Source organism: Lissotriton vulgaris, chromosome 10 (assembly GCF_964263255.1).
Source record: "Lissotriton vulgaris chromosome 10, aLisVul1.2, whole genome shotgun sequence".
In the NCBI taxonomy this organism is placed as follows: domain Eukaryota; kingdom Metazoa; phylum Chordata; class Amphibia; order Caudata; family Salamandridae; genus Lissotriton; species Lissotriton vulgaris.
This window is the reverse complement of record NC_141698.1, coordinates 642,618,296-642,642,572: the sequence shown is the minus strand read 5'-3', so window position 1 is coordinate 642,642,572 and position 24,277 is coordinate 642,618,296.

Genomic DNA, 24,277 nt, shown 5'->3' with positions numbered 1-24,277 from the left:
CAAGTATTGTTTTGTACAGAATTGTGAATTGAACAAAAAAATTCAAATTAATTGAATCGATTTTTACCTATTTATCGTTTAATCATTACAATCATGAGATTTTTTAAACCCCTTATAAATTTAATGATAGACAAATTGCGAGGCTCATTAATATTAATGAGCCTCTCGCAATTTGCGGGCCCATTGGGAATGACAGACCCTCCCAGGGATGATAGGCTGCTGGGCTCAGCAGACCACCATATCTGGGACTGTTTTGAAATAAAGCAGTTTTTTTTAATGCAGCCCATTTTCCTGAAAGGAAAATGGGATATATTTAAAAAATAATTAAATGAAACGTTTTTGTTACATTTTTTAAGGGCAGGCAGTGCATTTACAAAGGGGAAGGGGCAGGGGCAGATTGGGACCACAATTTGGCCCGGGCACTGACGAAAAAAGTGGCCCACATTTGCAGTGCATTGTGCACATTCGCCAGGCGTGGCCCATGTTCACGGGCATGGCCCACATTCGCCGGGCATGGCCCACATTCGCGGGCGTGCCCTTTAATGAAACACACAAGGAATGTAAGTGGTAGGATATTGTTCATAGGAAGGACACAGGGCCAAGGTGACAATGTCCTACAAGCTGTGCACCTGAAAAGCAGCCACGCCCCTTCTATTACCAAATTATTCCCAGCCCTCCAGCGCAGGAGCATCTGAAAACCGCGAGGCCCCTTTCTCTTAAGAAATGATCCCCCTGCCCTCCAGCACAGGAGCATCTGAAAACAGTGAGGCCCCTTTCTATTACAAAATTATTCCTCAGCCCTCCAGCGCAGGAGCACTTGAAGAACAGCGAGGCCCATTTCTCTCAAAAAATGATTCCCTAGCCCTCCAGTGCAGGAGCACCTGAAAACAGTGAGGCCCCTTTCTATTAAAAAATTATTCCCCAGCCCTCCAGCGCAGGAGCATCTGAAAACAGCGAGGCCCCTTTCTCATAAAATATTATCCCTACAGCACAGGAGCACCTGAAAAACAGTGAGGCCCCAGCTATTTGTAAATTACTCAGTCCTCCCCAGCCGTTCACTGCCTCAGGGCAATGGCGTGGCAGGAGAGGGGCTAAAGCAAAAACACAGCTTCTGGGCCATCCATGGGGGTTGGGGGGAGGCTAATGTGAAGATGGTGTGAGTTCCCTACATCACCTGGCCCCCATAGTGAGACCCATTCTTCCTCGCCCACTATGCCCTGAATGAGAAGGGCTGTGGGCGAGGACTAATGCAAGCACTGTTTCTGGGCTGCTTGGGCCACAGGGGGGCCAGGGTGAAAATGGCTCATAGGCCTGAGCAACACTTGGCCTCCTGGGAGGCCGATTCTGGCACACAATCACCCCTCCCCAGCCCACCATCAGCATGATTGCTTGGCAGGGCAGGGGGTCAGGGAGAGGCCACAGCCGATCCTCACTGAAAGGCCGGCCGCACAGCGAAGCTGCTTTCCTCTCCCTGTCATTGCGCTCTGTGGACTGGTAAAGGGTAAAAAACGGACCACAGAGTGCACTGAGACACCGGCCCTTCGGCCCATGTCCGAGTGCCAATCTGCCCGTGGAAAGGGGTCCCCTGGGGACCCCTTCCCTTCGTGAATGCCTTGCCACCTACTTGAGGTGGGTGGTAATTGCAAGTGTTTTGCCACCGCAATTGCGGTGGCAAAACATTAGTACATGGTTTTGAGACTCACTATTTGGAAGGAACCCCCCTACCAAATAGCAAATCTCAAAACCTATTTAGGGAGTCGCAAAAAATTGTGACTTGCTAAATAGGCTTTGTACATGGCCCATGATGTTTTTGCATGCGCAAAGGGGTTTGCAAACCTGAATGCACATGCAAAAATGGTCGTACATCTGCCCCCAAGTTTCTAAATCGCCACACAATGAATTATGCACACACAAGCATATCTTCATTCTTTGATTTGATGTTTGTTGTGTTACACTGAATATCTCAAACTGTTTGACTAAAAGTATAGGATGCTCAGTTTCCATGCACACGAATGGAAACACATTTGAGCAACAATAGAGTTAGCAGTAGTCTTATAAAGCAGTGGAAAACACAGCAAGGACCTTCTTTTATTTAAATTCTCTGACTGAAATATTTTTGTGGTCTGTCTGGAGTAGGGTGACCAACTGTCCGTATATTTCACAGACTGCCCGTTATTTGGGCCCCTTGTCCGTTGTCCGTGAGCATTTCTTTCACAGTCGCCATTTGTCCGTAATTTTGGGGATGGCAGCCAGCTGTGCTGTTCCCCTGGGACAATCAGAGTCTGCTCGCACTTCTCTGAGGCTGCAACAGCCCCTCCCCGACCTCGCTCAGTCTAAGTACGGGCCCATTGTCATTCTGATGTGGATGATTCTCACCTAAAGAATAACAATGGGCCAAAGGTGTGGAGAAGCACCGGAGGAAGGGTGGGGGGGCGGGAGGGGGAGTTGCAGATCAGTGGTCCATGACCCTCCCTAACTTTGATCTGTGACTCGCAGATAGCACAGGACAGAATAACAAACATATAAATAAAAGCAGGAATGATCACTGTGATGCAGCTTTGAGTGTGTGTGTGTGTGTGGGGAGGGGTGGGGCAGAGGGTGCTGAAGTAGCCAAAAGAAGCGACAGAAAGAGAAATAATGATAATGTGTGGTATCTGGTTCTTGGTAAATCAAAAAGAAGCACAAGGCAAATGGAGTGAGAAAGCAAAGGAAAAATAGAAAGCAAATAATGAAAGAAGCTTGAAAGACAGAGAAAGATTTAGATTTAACAATGGAAGGAAGTACAAGAGGATGATCAAATGGAAAAAAGGAACATAGAATGAATGGTAATGTGGAATATGCAAATATGAAAAGAAAATGAAATATACATTTAAAGAATAGAGAGAGTGAGACGAAATGAAAGGATGCACAGACAGAAAGATGGAAAGAAAAATAAATGGAGGATGTAAAGATAAAAGAAGAGAACAAAGGTGGATAGAACGGACATAAGGAGAGAAAGAAAATGAAAAGACGGAAAGAATAAAAGACAAAGGTCAATATAGGTAAATACAGTTTTTGGCCAAGTTTGTTTCCTGCTGTAAAAAGCATAGTTTTGCATTATTTTTGCAAATTTTCATCAGGGGAACAATTTTCACAGACTTCAAAAGGAGAGACCAGGATAGCTCACTTTGCTCCTTTATTTAGTGCCATATAAAGCGGGGGGTATTTTTTGTTCTTTGGCCTCTCCCTTCCAATGGGCCCTTGTGTAATTACTGCATGTGGTGTGCCATCCTCTGCATAGTTCGTGGGCACAGCATGCTGCTTTTGTGGAGGAGCCGTGCTCGAGGACCTAGCTACATTTTGAAATATCCGTCAGGATGAAAGGCAAAGCCTTCTGAGTTCTTGTCGCGTCTGCAATTTTTGGGCCATAACAAAAATGTCTATTTATCTCTGGTGAATAATGTATCTCTTGGAGAGATCTGAGGTTTCACTAATCCCGGTTTTGACTCATCATAAAAAAACATAGAGGCATAGAGGCATAATGCGCCTCTTGTAAAGCACAAAGTGTAACATGCAGAGCAAAGTATTTATTTGTATAATTTCGGGGTCACTGGAATTATGTGATTGTGCGACTTCAACAGTTTCCGCATAATCCATCATTAGCTGAATATATCTGAATATTCTAATTTAAAAAGTTTCTTCCTCAAATGGTTAAAAAATAACTAAAAAGGCAGTGATGTGTTGCAAAGGCCCTATGTAAAGGTTGACTGGTCACGTTCCTTTGCATATTACTATATTTGGGTGTTATACGGGTACTAATGAGGTGCAACCTATGACCAGAAAGTGTTAAAATGTGCAAAAATGAGAAAATATTATAGAAAATACTACGACAAAATGTGCAGCATTACGCTGTATAAATTCCCTTTTCTTGCCAAATAATTTAGTCAACCCTGCAGCATAATTTGGCCCTCCCTGCCACATAATTCCAGTGGCCCTGCATATAGTACCTACCAGTATGGATGCCGTGTGGCTCATTCACCTTGTAGGCCTCCTTGTCTTAAGCAGCATTTCCCATACATTGATTTACATACTTATGAGTCATTGTCTCTGAACAATAAGTATGTGAGCTAAAGCGCTCCACACCCTACATTGGGCTGAGCAGCACTGTAAAATAAATGACACATACATGAGCGAGGGTCTATATAGAGATGAGGGGCACCATGGGAGGTAGTTAGTGATGGAATCTGTGCAGAAGGAGGTCTTTGATGAAAGGTTGTAATGAAGGCCTCTGCATCCACTGCAGTGCGGGTGGGACAACACTTCAAAGGAACCCCAAACTAAACAAAATATCATATGAAATATCACAAAAAGGCCTGCACAATGGCTCAAAGCTGTGCACATACCAAAATGGTGAGGTGCACGATTGTGTCAACTTAATATAAACGCATTTTGACATGTACTTATGTTGGTTGTCTATTTACTTACGTTTACACTATTGTACGACCTCCTCTGAAGTGTCTGAAAACGTACTTTTTGTCTGAAATTTCTGTCCTGAATTTTGACCTGTCCTGGAATTTTGTCCTGAATTTTGACCCTTTGTCCTGAATAGTTAAACTCACTGTCCTGAATTTGCAACTATGCCAGTTGGTCACATCTTTGCGTTCAGCCCCCAGACACAGATTGTGAAGTAGTTAAAGAAAGTGGCATTGAGGTGGTATCAAAACTAGATAGCGACGGTCTTCGGCAACACTGGCAGTTTGCAGCGATAGCAGAATGCTCCAGAGGAAAACATTCAGCCCCTACACATATTATTTTACAAATTAAGTTTTGAGACAAAGTATCACCCCCCTCCAGGGGTAAGTCAGATAGCTGATTGTAGGAAGAAAGATTTTGAGTCACATAACCTTTTTTCTATTTATGATTTGCTAAACCTGGTTTATAATAAGATTGCATTTATAATAATTACATATCAACACAAGGCTAAGAGCAACAGGGTACTAGAGAGGCTGCTATACATGCACTAATAGTCTGTCCATCATTTCTTTGCTTACGTAACAAACAAGCATGGCGTGAGATTCTCCTGACAATTCATACAAGAAGTGTGAATACCAATTCATTTATCATCTCGGTACATTTCCATCTCGGTTTCAAACCATTGGCGGAGAACCTACAAGAGGCGCAAAAATATTTAAAGCCCTGAACAAGTGCAGTTGATTAAACATATCTTGAGGTTGTCAAATTAAACTATAAACAAGATACATCTTTTTCAATATTTTAGAATGGATATCCATTTCATATAATGAGCATATAATATCCATTTTTTTGCGAGACCATTCGAATGTAACTTTTCTTGTTCAACAATTGATTATTTTTCAGGTTGGTATCAGAAATTACATCTTAATACTTTTTGTTTTCAAATGCAGACCTGATTCCTTTCGAGAAAAAACATACAGCCCCTAATATATGCAGGTTTCTTATAGCACACAAACATTGTGACATCAGAGTTAGTAGTAGTTTATTCATTTTCAATTAATTAAAATCATTACATGTGGGCAGCCGGGTTTGACTGTTACCCATGCATACAAAATGGTGTGACAATCTTAATAATACTCTCATAGGAGAATATTGCAAACAATCATTGGTAAATTATTCTTTTTCTTTTTTTTTTTTAAAACACGTCACCTCTTGAACAATGTTTGAGATTCATTTTTTTAAATAGTAGAATTAAAAAAGACCATAAAATATTAGCGGGTTGTACTGTAAAAATACATCACAGTCACATGATGTATAGGTGTAAAGTGCAGACCTTAACGGACCCTGTGTGATTGCGCGGCTTGAGATGCTTAACAGAGAAGTACGGCAGGATGTGCCTCTCGACTGAGCTAGGGTCTTGGTGCCGCTTGATTCAAAATGGTGGATAGTCCGGTGCAGTCATATTATAGAGCCTTAGTGCACAGAGGCTGAGGGGATTCCATATGTGGGACTTTCAATTAGGGTTTCGGTTCTCAGGGACACCTAATCAGGACGTTGGTATTCATCACCTAGGGTGCCACAGTTCCTGTGCTTTTTCTGCTCGCTATCCTAGGCTGTGGGCCTCCTGGTCCTCCTGTCGAATTGGTTGGTGACTTGGCTCTGCCACAGGCCAGCAGAGATGTTTGGGGTTGTAGATGGATCGAGCAGACCAGTTTTAGAGCCGCTGGACCCGATCGCTGGAAGGAAGTCACATGTGGTTCCAATTGTAAGGATTCCCTTTCTTGGGGTTGGTTAGTCAGGACTAAGATAGTCTTCCCTAAGGGTGTCGCTGTTCCTGTTCGTTTTCTACGAGCTGGACTGGGCTGTGTACTGTGCGGGTCGCTTGATGTTGGTGAGTTTCCCTAGCCTTGCGAGAGTTTGTGTAGTGTTGTTGGTAAAGCAATGATGTAGTAGCAAGGGATCTTCTAAGCTCGCTTGGTGCACTGGACTTACATCTTGTTAATGTGGGAGCTACTCATAATAGAGGTCATCAGCTTGATGCGGTTCTTGCTAACTCTGCGAACCTGCAAGCTCTCCAGATGTTGGCTCTCCCCTGGACGAATCACCATCTCATTCCGTTTAGCTGGCTGCTGGGGAACCGGAGAGACCCCGCACCAAGACAACATACTGTAGAACGACTCTGGTCGAAGCTCCCGGTGGATAGTTGGGCGGAAGAGCTAGCTAGAACCTGTCCTTACCCTGTAGATGACCCCAATATGGCTGATCAGCTCTTGGGCGAATGGCTAACCAACTCTCTGGACTTACTGATTCCTAATAAAAGGAGGCTTGTCAGGGAGAGAAGAATTGGCTCTGCCCCCTGGTATACCCCCGAACTTAGGAGTTTCAGAACCTCTTGTAAAAGGCTTGAACGTGCTTGGAGGAGAGAGCAGACGGAAGAAAGCCGGGCCAACTATAAAAGAGAGATGAGGAAATATAAAAGCGCACTGAAGGATGCTAAAAAGAACTTCTTTAGCGATAGGATTGAGAGAGCAAGTAATTCTTCAGGAGAATCGTTTAAAATCTTCAAGGAACTTCTGAAAGCCCCGGTCCCGCTGTCGTGCATGATAATCCCAAAGAAAAATGTGAGGAACTGGCCAGCTTCTTCCATTCTAAAATAGAGAAAATATTATCCTCCTTGCCCGCTATCCCTCAAATCCCTGAGCCGGCTACTAGTCCAATAAGTTGCCCGATTGAGCTAGCCTCCTTTGGCCCCTTCTCGGAAGAGGAGGTTATAAAAGTCCTGTTAGAGATGAAGAGTGGATCTCCGAGTGACCCAGTCCCCATAAAATATCTTAAGCTTGTGGCTAACACCTTGTCAACCCCACTGACTGGCCTCATGAATCTTTCACTCTCTCATGGCACAGTGCCCCAGAGATGGAAAAAGGCTGTGGTAAAAGCCTTATTGAAAAAACCAGGATTGGATCCATCCAACTTGACCAACTTCAGGCCAATTTCACTTCTGCCTGGATTCTCAAAAATTGCAGAGAAGCTGGTCAACAGTCAGCTCTCTTACCATCTAGAGTCTAACCACCTGCTGGGAGACTCCCAGACTGGTTTCCGCCCCGGCCAGGGAACAGACACAGCCTTGCTGGCAGTAGTGGAGGAAGCAAGGAGCACTCTAGATACAGGAGGGTCAGTGGCAGTGATCCTATTCCCTCTTCAATGTGGAGTCCCGCAGGGCTCATCGCTGAGCCCTACCTTATTTAATATATATATGACTCCACTTGAAAGAGTGGTCGCCCCTTCAGGGGTGAAGATCATCAGCTACGCTGATGATACTCAGCTGGTGGTGGGCCTCACTCAGTTGGCGGAACAACCTGAGGTGTTACACGACTGCCTTGCCAATGTTTATCGTTGGATGTCTAACTCCGCCCTAAAGCTTAATGGAGGTAAAACCGAGCTGATGCTCCTGGGCAATTCCAGTCTCTCCATTATTGCAAGCTGTTGGCCCCGGTCTCTTGGTGATCCACCATCTCCCAAGAAGGAGATCAAGTCCTTGGGAGTATGGTTGGAGGAAGATCTGTCCTTCAGGACCCACGCCAGGAAAACCGCAGGGGGTTTGCTTTGGTCTGCTGAGGTCAGCCCGAAAGGTGTTACCACTGCTTCCTGATCCAGCAAAGAAGCTGTTGATACGTGGCCTAATCCTATCGAGGCTCGACTATGGGAATGCGCTGTTTCTCGGTGCTCCCGAAGCGACCTTTAAAACCCTCCAACAGGTGCAAAACGCAGCTGCGAGAGTCCTTATGGATGTTCCCAGAAGGCAGTCTGCCGCCCCGGCCCTCAAAGCGCTTCACTGGCTCCCCGTGAAGGAGCGGGTGAAATTTAAAGCGCTATGTACGGCCCACAAAATTCTGTATGGCAAAGGTCCCCCCATCCTTGCTAACATGGCCCGTCCTTATAAGCCCCCACGCCTGTTGCACTCGGACCAAAAACATCTTCTGCAGTCAGCGAGAGTAAGGAGAGCTCGTTCTGGGGGCAGGCGTTTCTCTGTGCAGGTGGCGACTCTTTGGAACTCTTTGCCCCTCAAGATTCGCTCAGAGCCCAAGATCCTACCATTTAGGAAACTTCTTAAGACCTACCTGGTTCCACAGTAGTGATTAGTTGAGTCTCTCCTTCTGGTCTGTTGCGCCGGGATGCCCCCGGGTAAGCTGAGCGCATTACAAATTTCATATAATAAAGCACAAGTTGAATGCTTTACTGCAACATCTGAGGTCGTTGCATTAGCAGAGAGGAATTAGAAAGCAGCGTTGATCATTGGCAAAGTTTGGACAGCAACACAGCAAATGTAGCCAGGACTCATAATGGTGAACCCACAACCTGCAAGATGATTGCTCATCCCTACGTGCCTTAAGCACATTCAAATCAGAGTGTGGGAGAGCTATCAACCCCAGGTATGTAACTTTGTTTTGAGATTGAGGATGTAGGGGATAATTAAAGTAAGGTTGAGCTTTCCCCTTGATGTGGCAAGCATCCAGGGCTGTAGTGAGAGGTTTTTGTTGCAGCCTTTCAATGTCTTTTACATATGAGGCATGGATAGTTTGCAGGCGTACTGTCTTATTCCACGTCGACAGGGGAATGCTTGGGTTGGGCAAATTTATTGTCTCGAGCTTCAGGGTGCTGATGGCTTGGTCCAGCTGTGAGTTCCATGGGAAATGCTCATCTGCAAATATAGTGTGTAGTTGAGCTTTCAGGGATAGGGCTGGGTCGCGCAAGGTGAGGATGTAATAATTTATTAAGTCTCCTAAACAGTAGAAGTCAGGGCTTGCCAGGCCCTGCTCCAGCCTCAACCTAGCCCTACTTGAGTGCTGAAGATAGGCAATTTTTGTTGTTGTGGATGCCTTTATTTGGTAGTTGGTCAGACACAGGCCCAATTTGCCAAGGAAATCTAAGTGTCCGTAAGACAGAGCTGGCACCAGCTTGGCCCGTCAAACATTTAGTATTGGCTCAGCTGTAGGACTATGGTGGGTTAGGCATCTCAGGCTGTGTATGACCCCGGCTCTCTTTAAACTAAGATGTTTTAGGTGGGCCACTGATTTTGCCCTTTCATTAAACCAGACGTCCAAGTAGATGTAACTGGTGCAGGCGGATATTTGTTGTTCGCCTATTTGCCTTTAATTTGAATCATTACTTTGGTTTTGGACTGGTTCACCCAGAGTTTGCCTCCATGTTGTAAGTATTAAGGGCATTGATGGCTCTCTGTATGCCCATTCCTGTTTGGTCCATAATGATGATATCATCTGTGGATTGCAGGGTCTGTAGCCATGGGCTCCCTAGACTTGCTCCTTTCAGATTTTTTGGCAAATCAGCAGTGTAGATGTTAAAATGTAGCGGGGCTAGCACGCAGCCTTGCTTTAAGCTGTTGTTCGAAATAATTTTAGCGGTCACTCGTATGGCACTGGTTTCAATCCTGACTCATGTCCCCTGGTTCAGTGACATTATTGCAGTAAGAAGTTGGGGGTGTAGTCCCCAAGAGGATAATTTGTGCCATAGGGTTCCCCAGTTGACTCTATTGAATGCTGCGATGTAGTGCCCAACGTAGCAGAATAGTGGTAGCTGCTTATCCTGTGTGGCTTTCGTTGATAGATAGGCGGGTGCTAGTATATTATCTGTGGCTGAGCAATCTGATCCAAACCATGACTGGGTTTGGGATAGAATGCTGTTTTCGGCTACTTTGGTTTCCAGCTCGCCCAATAAAATACTAGTGTAGTCTTTGGCTTTGTTGTCGAGTAGACCTATCAACTGGCAGTTGCCGGGTTTTTGCTGTCTCCCTTTTTGTGAAATGGATATAGGATTGAGACATGCCATGTTGGTGGAATTGTGGCTGTGAAGAAGGCATAGTTAAAAGCTATTTACAACAAGGGGTGGTGATGGACAGAGTCTCTGAATTAAGCAGAGTACTCTCACCCAGTCAAGAGATCAGGGCTAGATCCAACACCGTAGTTAAAAGCAGCATGAGGAGCTCTGCCCAAACGGTTTAGGCTGATTTGAACACTGCTGCTGGTATTCTATTGGGTCCCGGCGCTCCATTGTTTCTCATTTGTTTGATCATTTTAATTATTGCACCTTCTGAGATTTCGAGATTCTGCCTAACCAGGAGATTGGTGTCAGTATAGGATGCATTTCTTGTGGTTCACTGAGCTCTCCGCTGTAAATATGTTTAGCATAGTTAACTCATACACTGTCTGCTACTCCATTCTCCTTGGACTGAGTGTAATTTCTAAGTTGGCTAATGTACTTCCAGAAGAGAGGAAGTCATTAGAGATTTTCAATGTAGTTGTGATTCTTTTGACAATAAAATACAGCTGACAGGTGTTTTACCCTCTCAATGTATTATACCAAGAGTTACTTAAGGCTGCCATTAAATAATAAAATCAAATTGTATATAATGAAATATACTTTACTTAACTTGACGTGTACAAAGTGCATTAAAGCAACTTCTATTAGAGGAAAAACAGAATAAAAATATTAGCCATTTACTCTTGTAGTATGCTAAGTAGAATCAATATTTTTCAGCTATTGGTCATATATATATTCATATAGCTGGAATGTTCTGTAGCTTTAACAGCAACTTATGTATACATTCCACGAGGGCTCAGAACAAACTCCTACATTGCTTGTCTTAGTAAATAAGACCATCTAATTTAAGGAGTACATTGTTGTCAAGTAAATTCAATGAACATGTCATGTGGAGAGATTTGCAGGAGGTAAATAGTGATGTCTATGTCAAGTTTCTATGGAAGACGTGGATTCTATGAGAGTTCCAGCTATCCTGGGAGGTGGCTGGTGGCAGAAACCTGAACCGAGGAAGAAGGGGGAAACAGTTTGTGGAAGAGAGAGTCACTGGAGCTCTTGCTAGTTGCATTTTGGAGATGGTAACACCTAACCTGGAGTCTGGGTCAGGAGTCAGGTGTGCTAGACCTCTGCTGCACAAATGATATACTGCTAGAGGGAGACAGCGTTCACTCTGGTAGCAATATGGAAAGGATCTGTCTGTGTGTGAGAAAAGTCCTACCAGAGACATGCAGTATTACTGTGTAGCAGTCTAGACTGACAAGAAAACACATTTATTCTAATCCTGAGCAGAATTGTGACTGCGAGAACAGAAAATACACTGGATATCACAAATAATCCCTAGGGCTCCCAGGCACTGGAGACCACATAACAGCAGGTGGATGACTTCAGATAAACAATGACAAACTCCAAGGAACAGGAAACGCAGGGTAGTGAACATGAAAGTACCAGGAAGAGGAAACACAATAAATGTTTGGAACCAATGGCACACAGCTTGGTATTTATTACATCACAAGTACTAAAGAGATGCATGGTTTTGACTTTGTTCAGCATCTGTATCTAAGAGGTATGCATGCACTATAAGAATTTCAAATGTGTTTGGTCGTCCCAGTATATACACAAATAATGTAAATACCACTATTTTGTTTTATTTCTTTTATAGCACTACTCATTCCAATCCAGGGTATCAGAGGGCTTTCCTTCACATGCACAATTATACGTTGAGAAAAAAGTCATATAAGTGTGTAAATCAATGTACAGGATGTGTCATATAAGACAGTGAAGGTTACAAGGTGCAGGAGTCATATGTCCTCCGAAGCTCACTGTGCTACATTAGAAGGATTACAAGTTATGACCTGGAAGGCACAATTGGATCTCTGTGTTAAAAGCAGTACCTCACTTACATATCTACATAAATTAAAAATCTGTTGCCTAAATATTACATGATGTGCTTTACAGGGGGACACATTAACCCTTTATTCTAAATTGATTCAAAACTGGATTAGACAAAACAGAAATCTCTCCAGCCAATATGATAACCACAAATGTCGTACCTTTATTATTATTACCATCAGATTTACTGGGCACAGACGATCTCTGCAGCAGGTGCCTTAACGCTATAAGATATTTTAAAATAGAAGACTTTGCAACTGTTTAGGATGCACAGATTTACTGCCACGTTTTCTTCGTTGTCAATTTCTGTGTGGCAAAGTTTTGAAGAAATACGTGCCATAATTATTATTTATTACACACAATACAGCAAGACACCTTGCTGCGCTGCGCTTTGTGAAAGGAAGAGTGCAGGAACGCATCATATCTATCAAGATATGGCACAATTCTAGCACCATTAAAGAAACACCTGCACCATGGTGCAAGGGTGCCTACCTTGCAGACAGGATTGTTTTTGTGCCGAAAGGAACACCTTCCAGCACAAAAACAATACTCTGCAGAATGTGGCGCATGTAGAAAAAGGCGAAAATAAAGGGAAATCAATATATTTCTCCTCGATGAGCCTCCTTTGGGGGGACGTAGCATTTTGACATATTCTCAGGTTTACCACTCTTAGTAAATCTGGGAATACACCAAAATCCCTTGTTGGACTCGTGGGAACACCCAGGCTCCACCCATGGAAAGTCTCATAGGGGCAAAGTCACACAAGGCAGCTTCAAAATAGGTAAAGCTCTGCAAAATCTTCAACAATTTGGTTAGTTACTAAAATACCAATACAAGTAAAGAAAAAGACAATAACATGTCCAGTAGCAGTGCAATTGCATGTTGATGAACTGCTAGCCTGTATTTTTCTAGTGCATGGGAAATATGGGAAGACGGTCTTGCAACTGATTAACTATATAGTCAGACAGCAAAGAGTGAACTTGTATTACAGTAGGATATTGTACAATGACTAAGCATCCTTTTAATTTCTGTAAAAAAGTGGATAATATTAACAGCTATATTATCTGTATCCATAATAACACTCAGTGCCAAGATGACAGGAAGCGTGCTGACACAAAAACAATGCACAGCATCAATTTTTCAGTTTTGTAGTTTGCTAACAAGTCGTTTACCATGTAAAGTTTGGAACTGACTGACATTATAATTTCCTCTAATTGTGTACTTTTTAAGTAATGTAATTCTTCTGCATATAATGTACTGTATAATGCTTACATAAGCATATAGAAATTTGTGAATTTAGTGAATGTAACTTTTTCATATATTTAGCAAGGTTTTGAGTAGCCTTTGAAGTTAGATTTAGTCAATTTCTTATTTCAGATATTTTTCTAATTGGCATAAAAAAAATAACAAGAAATACCTTCTCCGAGACTCTCACAATTTTGTATCCCCAAATTCAGTGGTGGCCAATTGAGAAAAAGTTATGCCTCTTCCAAAGTTCCTACAACATGGAATACAATGTCCATGGAGATACAAAATGAAACTTGACTGATTGGTTCAAGCAATAAACAAGCTTGCATCCTTGAAGCTCTCTGGCTCTCACTACCATTCGGACGAATTCCTATGGAGATGGTAATGGTAGTTACCAGTCCCATTAGTGTAATGAGATGTGTAGGAACACCAAACACCAAAGGTCTGTTTTAGATTGCCCTGGGTGAATCGTCAAGAACAATGGACAAGGAAGCAGAGACAAGAGCTCAGGAAGATGGTGATCTCTACCTATAATTATATCACTGCCTGCTGATCCTAGGCTGAACTGGTGATCCAAAAGCAGTGAGGTGCACAATACTGGAGTGGAAACCATAGGGAATAGCAAGAGTAGCTGTGGATCTGTTAGAGGAGAGGTGAAACAAGAGCACTCATACCTACCAAACTCTGTCAGAGAAGGGATCTGAGTGGGAAAATCCACAGTAACAGGACAGCTGAGGCAGTATTGTTCTGCAGCTTGCATTTAGCTTACATTTTAGTTTTCGTGTTCACTTACCCTCATTTTTTAATGGTGCTTTGTACATGTTTTTCTATTGCAAAATGGCCTTACACACATTTCTTCAAGATAGACATTGACGCCCAGTAGTCTGCACAGTTAGTTCCAGGGACGCATGAATTCAGAGCATAAGCATTGTTTTAGTTTCTGTGCTCCGAAAGAGATGACTCTTCTGCTTCAGTATAATTAAAACATTTTCCTACACCTTTGACGCAACTTGATTATCCTGTTGCTTTATGATTTAAACTGTATCCATGCTGAACTCAGGGAGAGGTTCACTTCTGCTGAAGTCATCATGGAACGCTGCTGAAAGATGCAGGCCTGCTGTCCCCGATCTGCATTCTGTGAAGCAGATAACTGTGCTCTCGGAGATGCATCTATGGTTGCACTGATTCTTAGGTGATTCCAACATAGGTGCAGATTGTTACTTACAATATACTCATTTTAGCTTAGAGGACCAGCAATAGATAGGAGCAACTTTAGTAACAATAGTAATATTTGTAATGTTATGAATAATCACCATTATTAAATTGTTTGCAATTTTTTACTAATAATGCTTGTTACAACAATGTCTCATCTCGCTTGCTATCACAGTTCATGTTCTATTTACGAAGATTGATAAGAGCTTTTCAGTAAATGTTTGAAAATGCAAGACTATGGGCCGGATTTAGATATTGGGGGATCTGGTTCTGCCATTCCTTTTCTGTTGGTTTCTCCATCCGCCTACTAGGAGGTCCCCACACTCTATTTAGATGTTGGCCCAGCCTGCCGTGAAAACTGAGCTGTTCACCGCCCCTGGAGGGGCTAAACACCGAGGGACTTGCTGACCAGACCTTGTGGGGGACACGGAGCGCGCTGCACGGACTCCATTGCCCAGGAGTCTGTGCGTTGCAACATCGTGCAGAGGTCCGCCCCCTTCCATACCGGCTCCACATAACGGCTCGCGGAACCCGCTAGCGTGGGTCCCGCTTTGCAGCCCAGCCTGCCGTGAAAACTGAGCTGTTCACCGCCCCTGGAGGGGCTAAACACCGAGGGACTTGCTGACCAGACATTGTGGGGGACACGGAGCACGTTGCACAGACTCCATTGCCCAGGAGTCCGTGCGTTGCAACATCGCGCAGAGGTCCGCCCCCTTCAATACCGGCTCCACATAACAGCTCGCGGAACCCGCTGGCGCGGGTCCCGCTTCGCAGCCCAGCCTGCCGTGAAAACTGAGCTGTTCACCGCCCCGTGAGGAGCTAAACACCGAGGGACTTGCTGACCAGACCTTGTGGGGGACACGGAGCGCGCTGCACGGACTCCATTGCAAAGGAGTCCGTGCGTTGCAACATCGCGCAGAGGTCCGCCCCCTTCCATACCGGCGTTATCTGTCAACTTCCGCCTCACGCAGCGCGGGACGCGTGCGGGACAAGCCGGACGAAGCCTGGACAAAGGGTGGGCAGTCTATGGCCGTCATCGGCAGGAAGAGGCAGGGCAGGGCCACATCATTAACATCTGACATTTGGGGCCCTTGTGCAAAGAAGGCGCATAAAGGCAAAGCAAGATGAGGGCAGGCCCGAGCAAATTCGCACAGATTGAGTGTATCTCAAAGACCTGTATTGTGCTAAGGATAGCAGCGCGCATACTGGACAGATGGGGAAACGTAAATCCATGGAGGTGGCGGGAGGAGATGGTAAACCCCCTAAACAACGGAAGGGAAAAAAAACAAGAAAGTCTTCTAGTCACCCAGTAGCAAGTGTTTTGGATCGAATCAATGACCTTGTCGACGATTGTAGAGAGATTCTAGAAACTGACCACGGCCAGGGTAATGGGGAGATTGCAAGTGAAAAGGGTGGGGACGCAATAAGGGTAGTAGATGCTACTAATGACTTACCCACTATACCAGCTATGTTCAGCGCAAAGAGAAAATTAAAAACCAATAACCAGGCAGACAATGGGGACTGTCTAATTATTCAGAGTGAGGCCCCGAAAGACATAGATCAGGATCTAGCTGTTAGCACTATGGGCGAGGGCTCATTAACTATTACTGTCCCCCAGATACCCTGCCACAATAGGTTTACCGCCCTGGCTGACATTCATAGTGGGCCCCCTGACCCTCAGACGCTACTAGATACAGGATCTGTCCCTGTTGGAGAGCAGATAGATAGGCTAGCTACTAGGTTAATTAACAACAGTACTGGGGATGTAGTGGTCACTGAAGAAGTTACCAACTTAATAAACCTTATAATATTTCTTTGTGACGAAATTCATTCATTAAATTCCCTAGTACAAAACCTGACAACACTAGTTAGGGCTGAGCACTCAGGAGAGAGAAAAACACAACCGAATGCTTTAACTAGCCAGCAAGGCCCTTATCCACTAAAAACTAAGGTCCAGCGAGCTCCAGCCATGGACAATCGTAATAACCTAATTTTACCATCCATAGTCGACCCTAGTAGGGCTTGTCATACTAGAAAGATAACTATGAAAGAAGGACCCACCTCTAGTCATGTTGATGTAACAAGGAAAGCCCCGGTAATTCGTCAAAAGCCCGATTCAACACCAGTAGAGCGACCCACACCCTTGAGATCAATAGAGCAGGATAAAAATTTGGGTGCTAGTGCTAGTAGTCAGGAGGGTATGGGGACCAGTGCAATTCATAAAGGCTACTTTGGTAACAAAATATATTTGACCAACGTCCCCAAATTGACCAACAGTAGAGCTGAGCTACCGGACTCCTTAATAAACAAAGCCATTCATTGGTTGCGGCATGTTAGAGGATGTCGCTCAGTAATAAGGGAGGATATCTTAGTGGCTAAAAGAATTAGCTCCCCATATCATAAATATGACTCTATCGAACTTACCTTGAAACATGCATCACTGGCTAAAATTCTTTTTGCCCTAGAATTTAGAACTAGCGCCCCCGCACCATCCTTGGTCCAGCTATGGAAATCTTGCCCCCAGCTTCAGCCGCAAACTCCAAGGTCCATGGGACGAGCGTGCGAAAGCAACTGCTCTGGATTGGACAATAATGATTGACGTCCAATAAATAAGGCTGCAGGGATAGAAATCATTGGGCAGACTGTGAATAAAGAGGGAAGTATGGGGCTTCCCTCGCCAGTGGGTGTTCCATTAATGGGTGCCAGCCATCGTCGGAAAATTAAGCTAAAATCTGGGACAAATGGCGGGTCAATTCTATCTGCTGATTCGTATAATACAACTACGTGCAAAGACGTTATTGGGGTGTATGAAACATCTACTTTACCCATTATTAGCGGAATCACTGAGGCCATTGGGGTAGATACAGGCAAATTAGTCTCGTGGAACTTAGCGGGGCTAAGATCTAAGCAGGAATCCCAAGACTGGAAAGATTTTATAAATATCTTTGATTTATGTATCTTCCAGGAGACCTGGCTTTGTGAACCCGCTTTTTCTGAGGGATACCTGAACTACTACATCCCAGCACTTAAGGGTCCTAAGGGTCGACCAATGGGTGGCCTTACTATTTGGGTGCGGCAGCTTTTAAAGCTGAGCATCAAAGTAGTCAACACTAGAAGTAGAGATATCCAACTTATCAGAATAAATCTGGGTCCTGCGGGCATGCTCGATATATATAACGTCTATGCCAGAGGTAACAAGAAAGGGAGGTCAGAGGTTTGTGCGGCTTTGGGCTCCCTTCTTGAGACCCATTCCCTGGAAAATAGTGTTGTGATAGCGGGTGATTTAAACAGGACTTTCGAGCCGCTGGATATCCAACACGACTTTTCTGGAGATGACGAGGACAGGCAAAGGGGCGTTCCAAAAATTAATCTGAAGGCAATCACTCGTTGGACGGAGGTTATCATTGCTTTAAATGCCATTTGTTATGAAAACAGTCTGAGGGCAATGAATGGGAGGACTCTAAGTGATAAGGCAGGGGCTTACACGTTCGACAATGGAAGGCATAGGAGCAGAATAGATTATGTCCTATGTAGCTTAAATCTTTGGGGGTCAGTGGTTGACATGAAGGTTAGATCCAGAATAGAAAGTTACCATAATCCACTCTGTGTTGAGCACAAGTGGTGGTCCTCAACTAGTGCTGTAATGTCAGATACAGTAGATAAAGTCCCCTTGGTTGTCCCAACTAATGACATGCGCCGATTAAAATGGACAAATGTCAAAACTAGCCAGCAGACTATCGACATTATTAATGCCCAGGTCGATGAAGCAGTAATATCCCTAGAGCAATTATATCTAATTGACCCAGGCAGTGATCTAGAGACTACAATTCATGAAAATCTTTTTTCAAACATTAAGGTTCACTTTCAAAAACCACAAAAGAGAAGTAATGAGAGCAAACCAAAACAGGCTAGGTGGTACAATTCTGAGTGTAGGGCCTCTAGATTGGCTCTAGGAGTAGCGATCAAAGGGAGGGATTTGGCCTCTATTCGGCGTGCCCGCTTAGATTATAAAAAAAGTATAGTCAAGGCTAAGAAACTGTGGGGTGAGCTTCATTGGCAAGAGCTAAGGGAGGCAAGTGACAAAAAAGACTCTAGGTTATTCTGGAACATCATAAAGTGGGGCAAAGGGGGTGTAGCCGAGTCATCCAATAACAATGTATCCCAAGAGGACTGGGTAGAATATTTTAAGCCCCAGTATGCCGCCCCCCTGCTTAACACTCCTTTGGATGACCTTGGCCCTTCCCATTGTGAAGGCAACCTATTCAACAAAAGATAAGTCATGATGGCCCTGAGTATAGTGGCAAGTGGTAGAGCCCCGGGATTGGACAGTGTTCCAGCGGATCTTTTCCTTAGTGATAAAGAACGCTGGAGCAAATATACTCTTCTCCTCCTTTAATGCAGTCGCCCAAGGTGCCAATATTCCGGCATCATGGAAAGGGGCAGTTATTATCTCTGTCTTCAAAAAAGGTTATAGATCTCTGCCAGGAAACTACAGGCCCATAAGCCTAATTGACACCATACAAAAGGTGATTGGTAGGGTGGTTGTAAATAGACTTTTGGAATGGGCTGAGGAAAATAACGCTATGTCACAATTCCAGGCCGGCTTTCGAAAACGGGTCAGCGCGATGGATCAGGTCTTACGCTTCACTTTGCTTCAGTGCAAAACTGTGGTGCTGGGCAAGGGCAGCCTGCATGCAGCTTTTGTTGACTTGCGGGCTGCCTTTGACTTGGTCCCAAGGGCCAAGCTGTGGCAGGTGTTGAGGAGCGTGGGCCTCCCTGTTGATTTTTTGACACTGTTAATGAGGCTCCATGAGGCAAACTTTGCGAAGATCCAGTGGGGAGGATATGAAATGGTCACCCCAGATTTCCCTATCGAGCGGGGTATTCGTCAAGGCTGCTCAATGGCTCCTACATTTTTTACGCTATATATTAATGGTGTTGTTGCCCAGGTGCTGGCTGCTAATGTGGACACTCCTTCTTTGGCTGGATCCAAAATACCAATTTTAATGTTTGCCGATGACACTTTGATTTTATCTAAAACCCCAAGCGGTTTACAGCACGCTTTATCCATTTTTGACCAATTCTGCAAGGACCATGGCTTGGAGATAAATGTGGCCAAAACTAAATTGATGGTTTTTAATTCTCGTCGTAGCCACAGGCCCGAACTGTTATGAATGGCCGACATCTGGAGGTGGTAAACGCTTTTACATATTTGGGAATCCACGTATCTAATGATCTAAGATGGACCAAGCACATTGACATTACAACCGTGAGACATAAGCAAATAGCAGGTGCATTGGGCTCTGAACATAGAAAATCCCTAACAAAACCGGTTAAACCAGCATTACAGGTGTACGAGGCTAAAGCACTCGGATCAACCCTCTATGGTGCAGAGCTATGGTGTTATGAGAACTTGCAACCATTACAGACTGCGGAAAACAAGTTTTTTAGACTCATTACTCATCTTCCTAAAGGGTCTCCTTTGTTACCACTTAAGTTTGATCTGGGTAGGAAGTCGGTTGTCGACCTTGCAAGGTTGCGTCCAGTATTGTACTGGCGCAGACTCTGGACAACACCTGAACTTTTACATTACGCTGAGGGGTTTAAGGATGTTATCAGAGCTGCTGTTTTTCATAAAATAGGTTAGTTAAAAGAACTCAGAAACATGTTGGGCGCTCTTGGTTTACATACATTATGGGAACATCCCGAGAGTGCTTCTTTTCCAACAAAACAAGTCCTCAAAAAGATCTACTGGGACATGGTGGCAGCACAAATCTGGAATGAAACCAACCCAGAGTCTATGGCGGGAAGATTCTTGGAAGCAAAGTCCCTCCCCAATTTTGACCTGTATTGGGATGTTATCACTAACCCAAGGTACAGGAGGTTGCTCTTTCAGATTAGAGCAGGTGCTATCCCATTGAGATCTCTGACTGGCAGGTGGGGCCTATCAACAAAAATGTGTCCATCTTGTGGAGTGCATAATGAAACTATCGGACATTTTTTATTTGTATGTAAATCATACGTGGAACCCAGAAGTATTTGGCTAACTCCTATGTGTAAAAGTCTAGGAACGACAAGTAGTGCGGTAGCCCTAAGAATTATTTGCACTAATTCATCCTTGCCTATATTAATAGCCACTGCTAAATACCTGGGGTGGTCATGGTCCATTAGACAAAAACTTATAAGCAGATTATTGTAAATAACGTGCTACAAAAACATCTGAATTTGTAAGTTTTTTTTTACATTTTTACATTTTTAACCCATGTTTCAATTGATGTATTTTTAAATATCTATAGTTCTATTTTTTAGAAACACAAATCAAGTTTTTTAACGGATTTCTATGTATGTAAATGCTTTTATGTGTTTATCACGAATAAAGCAAAATTTGACTTGACTTGATATGGACGATAGTCTGTCCGAGTCCTGATGACTCTGCCAGAATGTATCTCCCACGTTGACATTGCCGTAGGCAAAAGTGGCTGTCGGAGGGAGTTCAACCAACATTTCAGCTGGGCTAATCATGATGTACCTTCCCTCTGACGTAACTGTGGTGGGTAAACTTCCACACCTGAGTTGCTAGTTTCAAAAGTATATAAGGTAGAAACTTGCCTTTTTTCCGTTTTCCACTTCCTTTTCCACCAAAAACCTGATCTTCCAAATCCTGACTTTGATGCTGCTACTTGACCCCGAAGCAAATCACCCCTGTAGCCTCCAGAATCGAAGGTAAGCTTCTTTTTTACTTGTTTTCTTTTGTATTGTCTGAGTACATTTTCTCTGGACTCATGCATTTTTAAATTTCCAGTACAAGCAATTTATTTTCTAATGTGGAATACATATCATATGTGTGTAATGTTGTTGTTTAAGAAATTTAAAGAAACACACCTGTATTAATTCTTTTTATTCATTTTTTTATTTGGTGCATGCTTCCTTCATGATAATGGACACACACAAAATGTAACATTAATTAAAATTCATAAGGTGTTCATACAAGTGTGTTTAATTATTATTTGCAAACTATCAAATCAGCATACAACATAACATACACTAACAATTTTAAGTCATGTAACATCAATTCAATAAAATAACGAGAAAGCGACAGCATGCAAAATTACACAAAAAATGACATTTTAAAACATAGCATAAACCAGATTGATGAATACATAGCACTTTTACATAGGTGAAAATATAAAATAAATGAGAGAATGACCAAAATAACTTTGCAATATTATTTTCACAAGACAAAAGGACGGCATCACAGTAGTTGTAGTCATTTCAATTAAAGTATACCAACAATTGCAAAAATATGAGTTGAACATATCTAGTAAAATTTATGCAGTGAAAATGAAAAGACGTTTACAATATGAAACACATCCATGGAATATGTTATTAGGTGAAAAAATACTTACAAGCACCATTACATCATGAAAAATTTAACAGAGATTTAAATCTGCAATCTTAAGTACAACAAAATTCACCCAAAAAAACAAAGAAACAAGGCAAAAACAATAAATCACAGATGAAGAAAAACACACATATTGACATCACATATTAACAATTAGTAAAATGAAAGAAACACTAATAATGCTACAAAGTTGCCCGTAAAAACGATAAAAATACATTTATATATGGGATTTTTATGTTTTTAAAAGGTGCAGAACACATCAGCAACAGCTAAATTAAAAGCATCAAGGACATTTAGATTTAGTGGCACATTCAACATTATAACTTAACAGTCTCCACTCCTCCAGGAATTCCTGTCAAGCAAGACCTTCTCCTCACAGAGGTAAAGCTGTGAGGGGGAGCTAGGAGAACCACCACCAGTGATCTGGGCCTCCAGTTGATGCTTGGTGTCAATGGAACGCTCTTTACCCCTCAGGTCGTTCCACCTCTTTCCTATTTCCTTCTGTGTGCACAGGTGGTTTACTACAGCATTCACTCTGTCAAATATTCTGGCCCACATTTGCCTTTTCTTAGCTACGGTTGTATTTTGCACTTGGCTCAAAACAATTGTGGCTGTACTCTAATGATTTCTTCCACCATAACTGACAAACTCTACCTCAGTAAAACTGAGATTTCTCCTCCCTGCCATTATGAAATAAAAAAATTAATTGAATGTAATTACCCACAAGTTGATGAATACAAAAAAAGACAAATTGAACAGGAAACAGAAAAAGCAAAAAACTAAACCTTACTTGACTAAAAAAGTGCTCATGTACAATGTTCTGCTGCAGTGGAATGGCAAAGGATCATGGTCTTAAATGGAGTGTGTTTTCTAGTGTGGTATGCACGTGAATACCATTAGCCAAAACGCATTAGGTGTGTGATGCTTGCATCCACCCAAAAGCCACAGGAATAGAAGAAAGATGAATTGGTCCCACAACACAATCCCTCTGTCGGCAATCCGCTGCTAGGACAACACCAGCACAACTGTGAAATCTAAACAGGCTTGGCTTAGTCCTTCCACCCTGACAGGGGCAGAGTAATGTTAATTAGCAGAGCAGTCCGCTGCGTCAACAGCAGTGAGCTGCTTACACAATGGAAACCACTTTGTCAACACGGATGGAAGATCAGCTGATGCACATCTAAATACGGCAGGTGGGAACCCATCAGCTCTACTGAGTACTTGTAAACTCCGCCTCAGAGGGATGACAGGAGCCGCAACAAGATCTAAATCAGGCCCTAAATCTTTTCTTTGTAATATTTTAGACATGTATGAGTGAATGTTCCCACGATTTCCTTGTGTTCTGCCTTTTACCTTCTCCCCTCTACCTTTCGTTGTAGGACTCTGAGCACTTTACCACTGCTGGCCATTGCTAAAGAGCATTTGCTTCTCTCCTAAACATGGTAGTATTTGTGTACACCTGATTGGTATGCTTAGTTTAGCTGTAAGTCCCTTATAAAGTGGTATGCCATATACACAGGACCCGTAAATTAAACCTTACTTTTAGGCCTGCAGCACTACTTGTGCCACTCACGCAACTAGCATTTCAAACCTGTCTCAGGTCTGCCACTGCAGGACCTGTGTGTGTGGTTTACTGCCACTTCAACTTGGTATTTAAAACCTTTTGCCAAACCTTAAAATCCCCTTTTACGACAAATAATTCACCCTAAGGTACCCTTGGTATCCCATAGGGAAGGCTGTTGTGTACGTAAAAGGTAGGACATGTACGTTTAAGTTTGGTATGTCCTGGTAGTGGCAAACACCTACATTTATTTTTCACTACTGTGAGGCCAACTCCTCTCATTTGATGACATTGGGAATTCCTCAATACACTTTGAAGTTTTAATTCCTAATTAGAAAGAAGTGGCATTGTCATTTTTTATATCTTTGGAATGGTAATGAAAAAACCTCTTTACTGGTAAAGTTGCATTTAACACTACTATTTTAGAAATGCCACTTTTAGAAAGTGGACATTTCTCTGCTCTTACTGCTCTGTGAGCCTGTAGCCTGACTCCAATACACTTCTTGGATGGGTGACAGCTTCACTTTGTGCATATCCCTCTAAGCAACCAGAAACAAAGGAAGGTTAGGTGTTTCTGTGCACTCATCTGCATGGCCCTTCCTGGGCAGGAAGGGAGGGATGAGATGACACTTGCACTTAAATAGGTATAATCTGTCCCCACAAAAAGGGCTGATGTCTGG